Source organism: Lycorma delicatula, chromosome 11 (genome assembly GCF_047948215.1).
Source record: "Lycorma delicatula isolate Av1 chromosome 11, ASM4794821v1, whole genome shotgun sequence".
Taxonomy (NCBI): Eukaryota; Metazoa; Arthropoda; class Insecta; order Hemiptera; family Fulgoridae; genus Lycorma; species Lycorma delicatula.
Window position 1 is genome coordinate 37,286,693 of NC_134465.1, and position 15,332 is coordinate 37,302,024.

Sequence of the window (15,332 nt, forward strand, 5' to 3'; positions counted from 1 at the left end):
GGTGTTAAATATAATTTTCTCCTAGTTGAAAAATCGAAATAAATTGTTTAAAACTTATATAGCGGAGGTACCAAATATAAGAATTTGAAAGTTTTCAAACATAAAATACAGTGTTTCAAAATGAATATCGGGGTTTTAAAGCTCCGTAATATTTCTCAAGTTTCACGTACACCGATTAATTTTACATGAAATGAAAAAGCAACTCACAGCAGTTTTAGCTGTGCGGAAACTGATTCCTGTACCTTCCGCTTAAAAGCACTAGTATCAAAAATGGAAACCCCAAACAGAAAGAGTAGTGTTTTGCGGTTTGCAAAGGCTGAATCTGTAATTACCGTTCAACGTGCGTTCCATTTGAGGTTCCGTTGTGAATCCCCGAGTGATAATAACATTCGTAGATGGTATAAACAATTTGAAACCACTGGCTGTATCTGTAAAGGGAAGAGTGCAGAATAACCGAGCATATCCGAAGACAATGTTGAACATGTAAGATGACAATCTTTTGTGCGTAGTCCTAGAAAATCTTTCCTCAATTGCAATACGAACCACAGAACTTAATTTGGGACAACTAGATGGTGTACTTCCTCGCAGGTATAACTCTGTACGTGATCGGTTACAATTTCAATGAAATTCTCCCCGACCGCTGGATCGGTCACCGAGGACCAGATGAAAAGGCTTGTCTGTCATGGGCTCCACGTTCGTCCGATCTCGTACCGTGCGATGTTTTTCTTTTGGTGTTTATAAAGGATCAAGTTTACTTGCCATCGTTACCAGCTGACCTACCTGATTTGAGATACAGGATTGAAGCAGATGTCGGATCAATTACACCATCTTGTTGATTAAAATATGGAGCGAACTCTCCTATCGGCTGGATGTATGCCATGTGAAGAATGGTGTACGAACATTGAATAATAAGAAAAATTGCGTACTTTAATTTCACGTATAATTTATCAACGTAAGTAAAACTTAATTAATAAATATTACATAACTTTAAAACCCCGATATTCATTTTGAAACGCACGGTTTTATAGGGTTACAATAAGAACATTATGCGTGAAACTCACGGTAGTGCCCCTTTATTAACCAACCCCTCTATACAACATTCTCTAGGTTAACTGATTAACATAATTTAATCGTTACAATATACTTGAATGATATTAGTTATTATAAATAGTAATTCAACACCTTCGTATGAATTAAATAAATCAAAGGTTAAATTTTTTTATATTATAACAGCTTACACTGAATGTACAATAAGGACATGGTAAAAAAGGAATTTAAACTGTAAGAAGTATTTTTACTTCCTTGTACGAAGTAAATGAAGTACTGTAATCGCGAAAAATTTCGGTTTGCAAATTTCAACAAAAATATCATTTTGACCATCCCTGAATCCATTTTGACTAGTTTCAGCGTGACGTCTGTACGTACGTATGTATCTCGAATAACTCAAAAACGATTAGCCGTAGGATGTTGAAATTTTGGATATAGGATTGTTATAATATCTAGTTGTGCACCGCCTTTATGATTCGATTGGACCAAAAGAGCCCAAAATCCAAAAAAAATTTGGTTAATGGACTTTTTCTTAACTGGAGTAATAAGTCCTCATTGAGAGCTTTTCAGCGATCTTACAAGGAAAGGCACATCGGTTCGAATCAGACTTTATCTCCTTTTTTTAATTTAAATATATTGATTTATATTAATAATTATTAACCTCTGATTGTAAAAAAAATTACAATAAATAATAATTCAGTAATAACAATAAAAAAAGATGAAAAAATATCACAAGATATTAATGAAACAAAAAAATTGTTTTACTTTTCATTTTAAAAAAAGATGTGTATATGTAATTTAACAGGCGTACAAGGAATTCATGTGGTGTCCACATCAGATTTTATTTTGTCGTCAGTCATTTAACTGGTTTGATGCAGCTCTCCCTATCTAGTGCCAGTCGTTTCATTTCGGTATAAGCCCTACATCCTAAATCCCCAACAATTTGTTTTACATATTCCAAACGTTGCCTGCCTGCACAATTTGTCCCGGCTACCTGTCCCTCCAATATCAAAGTGACTATTCTAGGATGCCTTAATATGTGGCCTATAAGTTTGTCTAATCTTTTAACTATATTTTTCCAAATGCTTCTTTCTTCCTCTATTTGCCGCAACACCTATTCATTTGTCACTTTATCCATCCGCCTGATTTTTAACAACATTTCAAAAGCTTCTAATATTTTCTTCTCAGGTACTCCGATCGTCCAAATTTCACTTCCGTATAGCTACGCTCCAAACATATACTTTCAAAAATCTTTTCCTAACATTTAAATTAATTTTTGATGTAAACAGATTATATTTCTGACTGAAGGCTCGTTTCGCCTGTGCTATTCGGCATTTTATATCGCTCCTGCTTTGTCCATCTAGTAATTCTACTTCCCAAATAACAAAATTCCTCTACCTCCATAATCTTTTCTCGTCCTATTTTTATATTCAGTGGTCCATCTACTTTGTTTCTACTTACATTCCATTACTTTTGTTTTGTTCTTGTTTATTTTCATGCGGTAGTTCTTGCGTAGGACTTCACCCCTGCCATTCATTGTTTCTTCTAAATCTTTTTTTACTTTCAGTAAGAATTACTATAACATCAGAAATAATAGCATATTTATCTTTTCACCTTGCACTGTTACTCCGGATCTAAACTGTTCTTTAACATCATTAAAAAATTAAACAGTAACGAGGAAAGGGAACATCCTTGTCCGACTTCCTTTTTTATTACTGCTTCTTTCTTATGCTCTTCGATTATTAATTACTGTTGTAGCTTGGATCCTGTAAATATTGGCAACTGTTCTTCTATCTCTATTCTTGAACCCTAATTTTTTTTAAATGCTTAACATTTTATTCCAGTATACGCAATCAAATGCCTTTTCTAAATCCAAAATTGGCAAGTATGTTTTTCTCTAATCTTCCTTCTACTATTAATCTGAATGCTAAAATTGCTTCCCTTGTCTTGTACGTTCGGCGTACTGGTGTAGCCGCGAGGCTTAACGCACCATGTACCGAGTTGACCGGCCGATCGAGTTCGAGACCCAGTCAGTTAATTTTTTACACTAAATATTATTCATTTATTTAATTCTACCGCTCACCTGTGACGTCAGAACATAGCAAACGACTCAACAGTCCGTTATCCGATCATTTCAGTTACCAGCAGGTTAGGATATACACAATCGTCCCTCTCAATCTTCTACCCCCTGACAATTTCTCTTTATTAACCATCAACTGCCTTACCTCTTCTCTCGTTTTGTTAATCCTTCGTTGCATTTTGTTCTTGGGCACGCTTTGGGTATTCTTCCATAAATCTTGGTAACAGTTCCCTATTCATTCTTTTAACATACACCGATCGCATTCACTCTACTCTCTTCAACTTAAGATTATTTCTTATATCTGTGTTACCCGTTCTAATCCCATTTTTCCTAATATAGTTATCAGTAATTTCACAATACCAGTGTGATAAATGTTTCAATCCATTTCTATAACCTTCTATCAGTTCTGTAATTCATTATGAACGCTTGTAAATACATATTATTTAATATATTTCAGCTTTTCTCATGCCTTCTTGTTCCATAACGAGTATTTACAAGTTTCATTGAACTTTTCTCCTTTTGCATTTGTGTTGAAATTTCATTTTCAATTATTTTATTATCACAACATATGTGTTCCAAGTAAATACAACTTACAATCACTCTAAACATCCAGTATGATATCACTTTTCTTCCAACTCGTTTACAGCTTGCTTATCTTACAAGAAAACTCATATAGGGTGGAACTTAAAAAAAAAAAATTCATGATATCATCATAGTATACACATATTAATCTATTTTTTTTTTAAGTTGATTAAAAACTATTCTGGTTCGGTTCACATTAAGATTCTTAGTAAGAAAAAGATTTACATAAGAAAAATAAGTTAAAGAAAGCTGTATGACAAAAACCAATGTCTATTTATGGGTATATTATTTATAGGTAAATAATAATAATGTAAAATAAGCAAACCTCGTAAGCGTAATATTTCTTAAGCATTCAAAAACCATTATTCTCAAAAATAGGGCAAATAATTACTGAAAGAGGAACTTATTTAACCACAAATATGGTGTAGTCTCGCGGCTACACCAGTCTGTCGACTGTACAAGCGAAATTTATTCTATGTAAGTTGTAAAATTACATACGTTTAATTGGTGCTGATCGTCGCGCCACAAGTATCGCCAAATTCATGCATTCTTGCATTCATTAAATTCACAGAGATTTTGGGATTTTTATTTGTTTTCTACATAATAAGAAAAGTTAATTATAAGATATTGCATATTTATTGAACGTACTGTAAATTACTAAGGTGGACAAGCCACATATACCAAATTACACATGTCAGAGTGTTTTATGAATAATAAATAAAACTTTAAATAAAAAAATAAATATTTATTACTTTTAATTTACTTTTAATAAATAAAAAATATTTCACAAACACAAATGTGTATTTTAATTAAAAAATCTTTTTACAAAATTATTTATTTTTAATTTTTTACTAAATTTATGTAAAATAATTTAATAATGTATTGTAAAAATTAACAAAATACTACAGTTTGTTGATAAATCATATCAAGTAATGCTTCATTTATTTATTTTTTTAATAACCCACAGTTCATTTATAACCTATCTAATTCTGAAACAGGAATAATTTGGAAATTAAAATATATAAAGTAAGAGTAAAAAATGCATTAACCAAAACAAAATAAGGTTGGTTCCAATAAAATAATAGGTTAACAAAGTTTAGTACACATCGTTGTTGACGGCTGAAAAATAACAATCAGTACCATTTAAATATTTATTGCTTTCTTTCCAGTTATATAAATAAATAGATTTATTGTTCATAAATAAGTTGTTTTCGAGAAACGGATTCAGCAAAACTGAATCCAGTCCAGCAACAACCATCTAAAAAACGTTTTACGATAAAAATAATTCAATTAAAAGTAAATTAAAAGCGTACTAAAAAATCTGCTCATTATAATCTAACTTATAATACATTTAAAAAATAATGACACAGTACGTCCCATCTATATATATATGTTACGCATATAAATTTATGTATTGATAAAAATGGCAAAGTATAAAAGTTAATAGTTTAAATTTCAGCAGTCCATTTAATGCTAAAAAAGGTTTTTTTTCCGTTTCACCTGAACAAAATATCACATAAAATGTTTCAACTTTCAAAAATATATATATAATATGATAAGCAAAAAATGAATTTTACATATACTTTATGAAAATCTGATAGTCCATTTTTTTTATATATTCACTAAGAAACTCTACTGCATAAAAAAATAACATAGAGCCAACACCAAAAAAAATTCTTTTCCATACTTGAGAACTAATGATTGGAAATGAGAAAAAAGTTACTAACCCACTTTTACATTAAAAATTTTGTTTTAAATTTGTATTTCAACTGCTGTGATCATTAGCCATTAAATCCAAACAGAATCATGCGGCCAATTTCAATCGCCATTCTTCTATTAACTACGTTGATCGATGGCTTTCGGCACTGAAATTTTTATCTTTAGATTATATTTAGATCCTACTTCCTTTAGCAAAAGGACTAAAGGTTTATAAAGCTACACTAAATTTAAGCTTAGTATCCTGTAAAAAATACTATCGGTTACCCAACCTGTCCAAAGAGAAAATTCACCAAACATTTTTAACTTTCACTGTTCTAAATAAACCTGTTACATAAATAAGGCAGCTTTATTTCAAATTCTTTTATTTCCCTGAATGTTGCTCCTGAGAAATTCTAGATGTTGTGAAGTCGTTTTATGAAATGCAGAAACATTTAAATTTGAAAGTAATCGGTTGCTTTTTCTTTCACTCTTGACTTTTTAAACTTTAAGGATCATAAACTGTTATAGTCATTAATCACAAATAAATAACTATAGATGCAGTGAAATTACCTGTACCCAGTATGGTTTAATTTCAATGATCTACAGGATACCACTTTATAATATACAGCTTCAGCCATTCGTATTTATCCTTACTTCAAATTTCTTGATTTTCATGATGTTGCTAAGATGACATTTTAATGTTCTGGAACTATCAGGTTGTGTGGAGATAGAATTTAAAATTGTATCAACGAATCCTCAATTTAATATTTTTTTTTTTTGCAATATTATTATCTGAGGTGTATTGTATAACCGTAGAATTTAGACCCAACACTTCTAGAATTGTATCGAGTTTATTATCTCATTACTAAAAAACATGTTCAACTTATTAACTTCAATATTAAATCACTAAGACAATTTAATAATGTCATTACTACTAATTCAACAAACTTAAATATTATTTCAAATAAAATATATAAAAAAAACACAATAAATAAAATATACAAAGATAAGAATAATTTTATATTTAATTGGCTCATAGCCCACTCGTAATGCCTTCTAAATATAATAAATGTTACCTCCTAATGAATAATGTAAAACTTTCTCTTAAATTCTTTAAAACTGGACAACTTTTTTTTTACATTTGACAGTAGGTGGTTATTTTAATTTAAGAATTCCAAAGTCCAAAATAAGGTAATATATGATGTGAATGAGTTGTTAAAATATGACCTACACTTGAAGGACATCCAACATTATCATTGTTTCAATAGTCTATTACTTACAATTTTCTGAATACAAATATAAATTTAAAAGAAATAATTTAAAAAATTAAAATATACTTATACTTAAATAATTTTTCACAAGGATAATTGTAGAGTTCATGAATATATATAATACTGAAGGTTTTATTCTGCAATTTAAATAAATTTCCAACTTGCAAATTCAACTACAGAATAAAATTTATAATTTACTGCTTATAAAGGGATACGCTTGTCTAATATTTTTACAAAATTATGAGATTGAAATAAAAATAATTTGCAAAATGACCAATTCAGACATTAATCCGAATCAGATTAGATCATTAATCTACGTACAGGTATATGAACTGTGATCTTAAGTATTTATGGAGCAGTAAGCGATATAACATGAAAATTTCACAAATCCTACTTTTCATATGGATTTATATATTAATATTTATTACTGATAAAACAAAAACAAGGCCATAACAAACATTCAGTTTACTTTCTGTTGAACCTAAATAAATTATAGACAATAACAACATGGTGGTAGGGACTATTAGTTTTTGCTATTATTTAGACAGCTCAATAAATAAGAAAATAATTATGTACAATTCCAAAATCCTTCAAATATTGCAATAATTTAAAATGATTGTAAACAACATAACTCTGAAAAAATCTACAGTATTCTTATACAAGTTTTTCAAAGTTTACATGAAATTTATAAGAAATTACAATAAAAAAGGCTTGTACAATCTAAAATCAGATAATTTTTTAATTACTTCATTTCTAATTTTTTTTTTTGAGGTATATTCTTTATTAACATACTACTGTATTTAATAAAAATAGTCATACATTTAACTTTGTTATTCTAATACATAATCTTGTGGATTTTAAAATATTTTTTGTACAATACTTGGTTTCTTTTGACTTCCCAGTAACCGCATTAATGTAAAAATCAAAATCTGAGGTTATGTTGACTGTAAATCACAGTGGCGAGTTGAAACTAGTTTTTTAATTTTTTTTATGGATCTAAGGTTTTTTTTGTAAAGTTTGGATTAGAATGAGCGATACCTTTGCAAAATGAAACAAAATAATAATAATTTCCTATTGCCTATTGTCGAAGTATTTACTGTCAATTCTGTCAGAATTTAAGTAATTAATTTGAAATTTCAAATATTACAACTTGTTTTAAACAACTTTTATCACAATAATTTTTTTTTTTAAGAAAAGAAGAATTTCTTTTAACCTATATAATAAAAATAGAAGACTGTAAAACAGTAATTGATCAAAAGGAAACTTACAGATGAAGGGATGGCCCTTAAGGATGCAGACAAGTAACTTAATAATTATAAGATGCAAAACTTCCTATCCTATATTCCTATATAGTATATATATCTGGTCTTTATATTAGTCCTATACAGAACACAAAGAAAATCAATTTTTGTTATGACTATTATATGTAACATCTTTATAGAATATATGGCCTTATTTGTTATAATAAGAAAACCAATTTACCTAATGCGAGTAAAATGTGATAGTCAATAACCTACTAGATCTAAACATCCTATAGCTACACAATTGGAAAGCATTGCTGCTAAAAAAGAATTCCAGGAATTAAGCCTGGTTCAGTAGATAAATTACAATATATATGTTGTAAAATAAGGATGTGAATAAACCAGTAAATATCGCTGGATAAATCTGTAGTTGTAAGGTTAGTAAGAGAACTGAAGCAAAAACAGCACCCGAGATAAGCATTCTGATTCACAGTTATCCTTTATTCTGTCAAAAGAATAAAATCGAATGAAAACTGTCTGCCAGATTTCCATTTTCCAGGTAAGATTTTAATAAAAACAGTAATTTTACTGTTATAATATAAATCGCTTTATGATTTCAATGTTACAATCTAAAATATGACTTGTGCCCTAAAATTTGAGGGTTAATCTTCAATTAAAATGATAATACAGTATTTCATTTCATATAATTTAACCAGGCAGCACGTTATCAATCTTCAAGCAAAAATATTCATGTAAAATAAATTATTTGGATTTTGTGAGCTAAATTATTATTTATGTTTAATCCTTTTATTAGAAAGAAATGGCATAATTAATAGTGTTAAAGCATCAATAATAAATCTTTTAAATAAAAAATATGTATTATTAAACATTTTATTGTGCATAAAAGATTAACTCATTATGCATTTATTAGCATAAATAAATATATTATCAAGTATCAGACACAGAATATGTTAACATAGAAAAATTTCAAAACAAGACATAAATATTTTAATTATATAAAATATTTTTCAATACAATCATAATGTAATAACATTAATTAAAATGAAAAAATAAATTTTACTTTCTATAGCACAATCAATCAATTTATTAACAAAAAGATGATAAAAATAATTGAACAAAGATAAAACTGCACATAAAAAAATACTTAATATAGAAAAAGACATCAAAACACTTTAACATATACTTTAAAATAATCCAGAAAATGTTTAAAATACTGAATAATATAAGTAATTGTGTAACTTATATGCGTGTTATCAAACCATGTGATTCATCGATCAGTAAACAACATTAAGCAGTTAATATTTATTATTACTTTATTTCTTAGAATTTATGAATAGTATTAATTTTTATTAAATTAGTAATTTAATCATGAATTAAAACATTCTTTAAAATTTAAAAACCCAATCAAAGATGAAAGAAAACTATAATAACAATAACATCACTAACAAATTTTTAAATATTACTAATAAACAGATTAACATGAAGTTATGTTGGTTGCAACTTCTGAGCAATATCAAATTTTCATAACCATCCTCAAATGATATATTACAGATCACATACTAATCATCAACTAGGTACTTGACATAAAATTATGATGGCTTTTATATTATTTTTGGTTCAATTCTAAGAAATTCATTATTTAATTTTTCAAAAAACAACTCTATAATAAAGAGAAAAAAAATTTTATTCATTAATAGTTGTTGACTTAAGTTTTCTTAAGTTTTGATGCATGTAAGGCATCTGATATGAAAGTTACCAGTCACTTTCTACATTTCACAGGCGAAGAAAGTATCACTTTATAATAAGGATTTACGTATTTCTATAAGGGTTTATCTTACTAAAATGCTGATATGCACAATACATAATAGTATAACCAGCTTAATGAAGGAATAGGAAGCCATTACATTCAACTAGGCATGAAATACTAGTTACTCTTAGAAATGGAGATGACGTATCTCACATCAAGTGGGCGGTAACTAGTATAATTTAACTAAAATTAGAATCTCACTTACGTTTGGAAAATGAGTAATGATTTTATTACTCCCTTGCCTTGCTGAAAAATTATAATAACTTTTAAATCAGAGATAAATAAACATTACTCAAATTTTATTTATTTATAAAAAATTGCTGTTTTTTGAAAAAAACAGCATAAATGAATTGCATAGAACTGAACCAATCATAATTTAAAAGTGATCATAATAACTGTTATGTTAAAGTACCCAATAATTAGTATAAATGTGATTTACAATAATAATCAGAAAAAGTAAGCATGAGAGTTAATTATGCATATAATATTTATTTCAAAATATATGGGAAAATCCAATTGATACTATTAAATTATAACAATAGAATAAATATGTTACGTAACAATACAAGATAAATAATTCTTGCCGTAAAATATTTTTTGAAAGTAAATCAATACACAGTACAGATTGAATTATAAGTATCAAACCAGTCACAATGTTGATTACAAAAATATGAGTATGACTAACAGTCGAGGACCAAATTATACCCCTGGACAAGTAAACATAGTAATTATTACCTCTTAATGAATGATAAGGTTTGTAAAAATCTAACAACTGTAGCAATTTTGTACAATTATAATGGATTTATAAGTAGATAAACTGTTTCCATAACAGTTTCAGTACTAGGTAACTTGAACAATTAAAGATGTTTGAAAATCATGATCAGAATAATGCATCGGAGAACCAATCTAAATGCTCAGTAATGTAAAAAAGAATGATGAGGTTTTCAAGTAATTTGTTTGAACTGCACTGTTTATACACCATTACAACAGGACAATAAATAAAAGTATGATAAACCACATAAAAATAAAGTATCGACATTCTACCATTTTTTTCAAAATTCTTTTTTAATAGCTTATATACTTTTTTTAATAGCTTTTGATACAGTAAATTTAATGTGAATTTGAAAAGATAATTTGCTATCAAACATAACACCTAAAATAATGAAAAATGGTGTGTACCTTAACCAAAACCTTAATAAATTTTATTTGATCAGAAATAAAATTATTAATTTTTACATATTGTATTTTATAACTATCTCTAAAACAATATCATGCAATTTATTTAATATTTTTATTTTATCACTTTGTTTATTTGTGATCATCCTCAGATTTTTTTTGTTATTGTTCAATTATAGCCTTTTTTTTTTTAATTAATGAGAATATGTAAATGATTCCCACTATATATTTATTACAAAATTGTAATTCAGATAGTAACAAATCATCAATAGATTACTATGATTATTTAAAGTTTTAAATTAAACTGATATAGATTCTAAAGTACATATTACAGATAATAATACCAGTTCGCAAACTCTGTCAAACTTTCATCGCAACTGTCAATGCCTAACTTATTTTTTAGCTATTTACAAAAGGCATTAAAAATGTACAAAAGGATAATGCACCCTACAAAATACATAAATTTAAATGACAGTAATCTGGTGTTATTCTGTATAGTTTCTATTAACATCTCTCCTAAGAAATAAGAAGGCAAGTCTTGTAAATATTACTCATTATGAATTAATTAAACCTTAAACAAATCGTTTAACAAATGTAAAAATAAATTGTTATCTGAAAAATGTAAAACCCTCAATTTACCATAAGGATTGCACTGATAAAATGTGCAATCTTTATTAAGTGCAGCAATTTAATTTTTACAGAATAATTTTAATGATTGCTGTATTAATGTTAATGAGTACTGTATTGATTAATGTTATTAATAACCTCATTTAATTAACAATTAAATCATTAACTACAAAACAAAACAAAAACATTTAGAAACATAGTAATTAACAAAGGTGCAATTAAGTTGTAAATGTCCAATTCAACTTAAATGTACGATTTGACAAGTTATAAAGAATAGCTCTTTTTTACATCTGTTTTAAATCATCTTTAATTTTATTAAACACATACAATTTACACAAAATTTAAAAATAATCTATATTTAACAACTACATTCAACACTTGCAAAACAAGGAATCTGAGGAATAATTACTTTTGGAGCTTCAACAGACTATATAACCTAAATGTAAACCAATCAAAACACCTTAAAATGCATAAACAATGCTACAAAGTAACAACTATAAAAAGGCAGGAAAACAATGCATCAAAAAATAAACTTTATTCTAAATAAATAATCAATTAAATATACGAAAAAACAAGTACATATTATTACAAGTATAATATAATTAACGACGTTTCATATTTGTGTCATATGTATTACAAATTCATACAAAAATATTGTATTCATCATTCAAGACCGTAAAAAAGTATTAAGAAAATCTAAATTAAGAATTGCAAGGTGTGATAGTAAAGGGTGGCTTACACAGTATACGCTTGAGTTACAACTAGTTTGCAATATGATACGGTTATACAAAACAAAATTCTAATGTCTGGAATGCAATTAACAAATAATCCCTTTCACTACTTTCTACACAATCTAATCTAATAACAATTTAATATGTTTTGCACTGACATATTTCTTAAAAAAAGGTAAATAATACAGTAAACTAAAAATACACAAACAACATTACTCCTATGAACTAGTTAACCATCGAAACATAAATACGAGTGAAAGAAACTGTTTACCTACCTGTGGACGTTAACCTCTTCTTTTTTAATAAATAACACACACTATCTTTTCACAGCCGGTAAACATTCAAAAATTAAAACTAAATCTTCATTCATGCTATACACCACATTTTACACACAAACTAACAATTACGAGCAAAACCGCCTAAACCCAGCGGCAAACACACTACCGAACATCCACAGAGCCACTGCCACCGGATACTGGATCGAAACAAAAACCTGCTAGTGAATGCAAACGATAAACTTACGTTTAATCAATGTTGGTACTGCTGAAGTAAAGGGAAACGCCCACTTAATACAAATGATAAAAATTAATCTAAAATTAAGATAATAAAATTAAAAATTTATATTAACCCTTTTTTAAATAAATATGGGCTAAATAATTAAAATGAAACAAAAATTATTAGGAATAAAACGCTATCTAGCGATGACGACCGAAGTTTTGTGTCCCTCGTGTTGGTAGATTAATCTGGATGTGGTTTTAATATAACGAAGTATGATTCTACAGTTTTGTAACGTATGAGTTTATTATTTTATAAGTTCTAGTAATATGTTTAATTACACAGTTATTTTATTTTACTAAATATGTAATCTTTTGTTATGTTTAAAAAGAACTAACATTTTTTTTAAATAATTAAACGATGAATTAAATATTTTTTTACTAATTACACTGGTCAACATAAAACTTGTAACTGAAAAGGAAGTAGATGTTCTATATTGTATTTTATATGCAGAATCTGAATATGTATTCCGAAACAACCCATCAAGAAAAGTTCTTAACTTATGACCTCTTAAATTTATCTGTTCTTCTTAAATTCGTGGAACAAATAAGTTAGTATGTCTGGTTAATTTACATCTGATTTATATTGTAAGGCATGCTACAGACCTTAATTTGATACATAACAGTAAAATGATGCCATTTCATGTCAAGCCAGAGATGTCAGTGAGTCAAGTAATGAGTAATTCAGCAATGAAATTTTCTTCAGTATGAGTCCAGCCCTTGATATTGGCTTGCCTTGTTCCTTAGTTGTGGTAGTGGTTTTATAATACACATATCATAAAGATTGCTTCATAAGTGATGTCATAAATTTAGTAAAAGACTTTTATGACAGAACAACTTTTGATATTATTTTACTGAACATCAAGATTTGTTAAGTTGTATGTTTCGTGCTGTGTTTTATTGCACTCCACGGTGAAACAATTTTATGAAGTATTTTAAGTATTTATAAATTAAAACCTAATTGTTTTATATAATTAAGTATTTCTATAATATTTCAGTTTACTTTCATACATTAAAACATTTTGAATATTACAATGAATAAAAATTGGGCTTGTAAAAATTCTCCAAATATTTTTTTTTTTTACATTTATGCAGAGTTCACCTCAAAAAGTCAACAAAAACCAGCATTGAATGTGCTGAAAATTGCTTACAAGTATTATTTTGACTGTCCCTTGGGAAACAAAGATAAAGCCTGGGCTTCACACGTAGCATGTTCAAGTGGTACGTTAAACTAACCCAGTGCTTAAAAGGAAAAAAAGAGGATTTGGCTTTTGGTGTACCTATGATTTGGTGACAGCATACTAACCATTATGATGACTGTTATTTTTGACAAACAAATGTTACTGGTTTCAATTCAAACAATAAAAGCGGTATTGCATACCCGCATGTTTCAGCTATGAGACCAACAAACACTTCATGGTATTGATTTACTGATGTTGGAACTTCTTGGAAAGAAATTTCTGATTCCCCAGAAGTCTCAATCAATGAATCCTCAACTTCAGTTAATTACATTCCAGAAGAATCAAATACTGAACCTCACCTCAACACAGAAGCAGAACTGAATTTGTCAAAACAACATGCAGAACTACTACGTTCACATTTTAAAGAATGAAATATATTATATAAGGATAAATTTCAGTAAGTAGAAATCAAAATGAAAATTTACTGAAATACTTTACAGGAGACTGTGTAATTTGTTCCTGCCATGGTGGTAGGGGGGCTATTGTCTGATCTGGATGTTGAATATCTTATTCATGATTGGTGTTTATTTACAGGCTCATCAAAAAGAAGCTTAAAGGCAGTGTTGTTGCATATCTCAAATAACTTTTCTTCTATTCCAGTAGCATATGCTATAGCAATGAAAGAAACATATGAAAGTATGTCAAAAATGTTAAAAGCATTAAACATCTGCCAGTGTTTAAGTATGATAAACACTAGCAAATCATCACCAACCTGAAAGCAATAGAGCTTCTTCTCGATCTCCAGATTGTCTTTACAAAATACATGTGTTTCTTGTATTTTTGGGATAGTCGGGCTGCAGATAAACATTATGAAGTTAAAAACTGGCCAAAAAGAAATTAGTTTCCCCAGTAAAGGAAAATGTTGTCGATATTCCCATTGTAGCAGATCGTATTATTTTATTACCTCTACACATAAAACTACACCTGATGAGCAATTTTGTAAAAGCATTGGATAAAGATGGAGATGGCTTTAAATATTTAGCTGAGATTTTTTCACAATTAAGTGAAGCAAAATTAAAAGATGTAATATTCATCAGGTCACAAATAAGAAAATTAATTCATGAAAATATATTTAACAGCAAATTGAATCCTAAAGAACCAGCAGCATGGAAGTCATTCAAAGATGTCGTTACTGGTTTTCTTGGAAACAGAAAAGCTTATAAATGAACTCTTAGTGAACTAAAAAACTTAAGTCTGCAGAATCTCAATGAAAATTCATTTTTTATGTTCTCATTTGGATTTTTTCCCCTTTAAAT

General features: G+C 28.1%; 1 protein-coding gene across 2 annotated transcripts in view; it reads right to left on the bottom strand.

Moving 5' to 3' along the window:
- The window catches only part of egh (beta-1,4-mannosyltransferase egh), a 334,325-nt gene extending 321,556 nt beyond the window's left edge, over window positions 1–12,769 (bottom strand). For both annotated transcript variants that reach the window (XM_075378978.1, XM_075378977.1), the window contains exon 1: window positions 12,557–12,769. The gene's annotated coding sequence lies outside the window, so the exon portion shown is untranslated. The remainder of the gene's footprint in view (window positions 1–12,556) is intronic.
- Between the last annotated feature and the right edge of the window lie 2,563 nt (window positions 12,770–15,332).